Source organism: Lagenorhynchus albirostris, chromosome 2 (genome assembly GCF_949774975.1).
Source record: "Lagenorhynchus albirostris chromosome 2, mLagAlb1.1, whole genome shotgun sequence".
NCBI lineage: Eukaryota > Metazoa > Chordata > Mammalia > Artiodactyla > Delphinidae > Lagenorhynchus > Lagenorhynchus albirostris.
In genome coordinates, this window is record NC_083096.1 from 69,911,492 (window position 1) to 69,915,015 (window position 3,524).

Consider the following 3,524-nt stretch of genomic DNA (forward strand, 5'->3'; position numbering starts at 1 on the left):
GTTTCCTTATTTATTTTCATTTTAGATGGTCTGTCCATTGGTGTAATTGAGGTGTTAAAGTCCTCCACTATTACTGTGTTACTGTCGATTTCCTCTTTTATAGCTGTTAGCAATTGCCTTATGTATTGAGGTGCTCCTATGTTGGGTGTATATGTATTTATAATTGTTACATCTTCTTCTTGGATTGATCCCTTGATCATTATGTAGTGTCCTTCCTTGTCTCTTGTAACATTCTTTATTTTAAAGTCTATTTTATCTGCTATGAGTATTGATACTCCAGCTTTCTTTTGATTTCCATTTGTATGGAATATCTTTTTCCATCCCCTCACTTTCAGTCTGAATGTGTCCCTAGTTCTGAAGTGGGTCTCTTGTAGACAGCATAAATATGGGTCTTGTTTTTGTATCCATTCAGCAAGCCTGTGTCTTTTGGTTGGAGCATTTAATCCATTCATGTTTAAGGTAATTATCGTTATGTATGTTCCTATGACCATTTTCTTAATTGTTTTGGGCTTGTTTCTGTAGGTCCTTTTCTTCTCTTGTGTTTCCCACTTAGAGAAGTTCCTTTAGCATTTGTTGTAGAGCTGGTTGGGTGGTGCTGAATTCTCTTAGCTTTTGCTTGTCTGTAAAGCTTTTGATTTCTCCATCGAATCTGAATGAGATCCTTTCTGGGTAGAGTAATCTTGGTTGGAGGTTCTTCCCTTTCATCTCTTTAAGTTTATCATGCCACTCCCTTCTGGCTTGTAGAGTTTCTGCTGAGAAATCAGCTCTTAACCTTCTGGGAGTTCCCTTGTATATTATTTGTCATTTTTCCCTTGCTGCTTTTAATAATTTTTCTTTGTCTTTAATTTTTGCCCAGTTGATTACTATGTGTCTTGGTGTGTTTCTCCTTGGGTTTATCCTGTATGGGACTCGCTGCGCTTCCTGGACTTGGGTGGCTATTTCCTTTCCCATGTTAGGGAAGTTTTTGACTATAATCTCTTCAAATATTTTCTCGGGTCCTTTCTCTCTCTCTTCTCCTTCTGCGACCCCTATAATGTGAATGTTTTTGTGTTTAATGTTGTCCCAGAGGTCTCTTAGACTGTCTTCATTTCTTTTCATTCTTTTTTCTTTATTCTGTTCTGCAGCAGTGAATTCCACCATCTGTCTTCCAGGTCACTTATACGTTCTTCTGCCTCAGTTATTCTGCTATTGATTCCTTCTAGAGTAGTTTTCATTTCAGTTATTGTATTGTTCATCTCTGTTTGTTGTTCTTTAATTCTTCTAGGTCTTTGTTAAACATTTCTTGCATCTTCTTGATCTTTGCCTCCATTCTTTTTCCAAGGTCCTCGATCATCTTTACTATCATTATTCTGAATTCTTTTTCTGGAAGGTTGCCTACCTCCACTTCATTTAGTTATTTTTCTGGGGTTTTATTTTGTTCCTTCATCTGGTACATGACCCTCTGCCTTTTCATCTTGTCTCTCTTTCTGTTTTGTTCCACAGGCTGCAGGATTGTAGTTCTTTTTGCTTCTGCTGTCTGCCCTCTCACACATTCATTTATTAAAGCATGGATTTAATAATTTTTTGAACACCTACTACCTGGTAGGCACTGAGGATAGAATAGTGAGTAAAAACAGATGTGGTCTCAGTTACCTGAGAGAGTTCTCTTCATGACTATATAGAGACGTCAAAGGGATCTCTCCAATGACACTGCCTGAAATATCACCCTTGAGAGAGAACAATGGTTTGAGAATCAGATTTATAGACAATGAGCCATTAAAGAAAAGGAGTTGTAAATAAAATAAATGGAGAGACAAAGTTTCATGATAGAATAAGCATTTAAAAATGACCATTGTTTCTAAATTATTTTCTAGGTTTAGTACAACTAAGATCAGAATTCCAAAGTTACCATTGTTCAACTTCATTAATAATCAAAGAAATGTAGATGAGAAGTTTGCTTTTAAAAAAAATTAAAAATTGATAAAAACATGATAAATCATAGCTTCTAATGGTGGACTCAGCTCATGACTCCAATCCCATTTTTTCTCCTTGTTTTTTTAATGTCAGTAGCAAAATATTCAAATTCTCAGCCTCCTTACTATCTAGAAATTGCCATGTAACAAATGCTAGTGAACAGAAGTCTAATTGCTCTTTCTGCATTATTTTTTCTTCTTTCTCCCTGGAATACAGATATGATGATTGGAGAGACAGTAACCATTCTGTGTTCATGAGGCTGAAAAATATATATATACAAAGGATGGTGAAGCAGGAACATCAAAGAAGTCAAGTACCCTCTTGAGACTGTTGTGTCTCATATCAGTCCTCCATTGTCTACCCCTGGAAATTTTGTTTTGTGATAAATAACCCCCTGAACTATTTAAGCTGCTATAAGTTTTTCTATTATTTGTAGCCAAATATAATCCTTGACTAGGGGTTCAAGAAACGGACTCTTTTTTTTTTTTTTTTTTGCATTACGCGGGCCTCTCACTGCTGTGGCCTCTCCCGTTGCGGAGCGCAGGCTCCGGACGCGCAGGCTCAGTGGCCATGGCTCACGGGCCCAGCCGCTCCGCGGCATGTGGGATCTTCCTGGACTGGGACACGAACCTGCGTCCCCTGCATTGGCAGGCGGACTCTCAACCACTGCGCCACCAGGGAAGCCCAGAAACGGACTCTTTTAGGACAGATTAGTGGTTGCCAGAGGGGAGGGGGCTTGGGGGAGCAAAGTAGGTGAAGAAGATTGAGTACAAATTTCCAGTTATAAAAAAAGCAAGGGCTTCCCTGGTGGCGCAGTGGTTGAGAGTCCACCTGCCGATGCAGGGGACATGGGTTTGTGCCCCGGTCCGGGAAGATCCCACATGCTGCAGAGCGGCTGTGCCCGTGAGCCATGACCACTGAGCCTGCGCGTCCGGAGCCTGTGCTCCGCAACGGGAGAGGCCACAACATTGAGAGGCCCGTGTACCGCAAAAAAAAAAAGTAAGTCATGGGGTTGTAATGTATCGCATGGGTTATATAGTCAATAATATTGTATTAACTTTGTAAGGTAACAGATGGTAATTAGACTTATTGTGGTCACCATTTTGCAATGTACATAAATGCTGAATCAATATGTTGTACCCCTAAAAGTAATATAATATTGTATGTCAATTACACCTCAATAAAAGAAAAAGAAAGAAATGGACCCTTTAAATCTCTACTGGTAGAAATAAAAATTGACACAAAGTTATCAGACAGACAATATAGATAACTTCAAAAATGTTTATAGATGTCTTTAGTCTAAATCTTGGCTCCCTAAACTCACCTGGTCCTTGGAAAGTTATCCATATATCTGAGTCTCAGTTTCTTTAACTGATCATATACAGATCATACACATAATAATAAAATACAGATAATAATGGTAAAGTCCTCACATATTGTTTTTTAAAAATTAAATGGAATAACATTACACCCCTTATAAGAGTGCCCGGCTTATGCTAACTGCTTGATACATACTAGCTATTATTATATTTTATTCTTGAGAGTTTTGAAAAGTCTACTTCAATTCAATT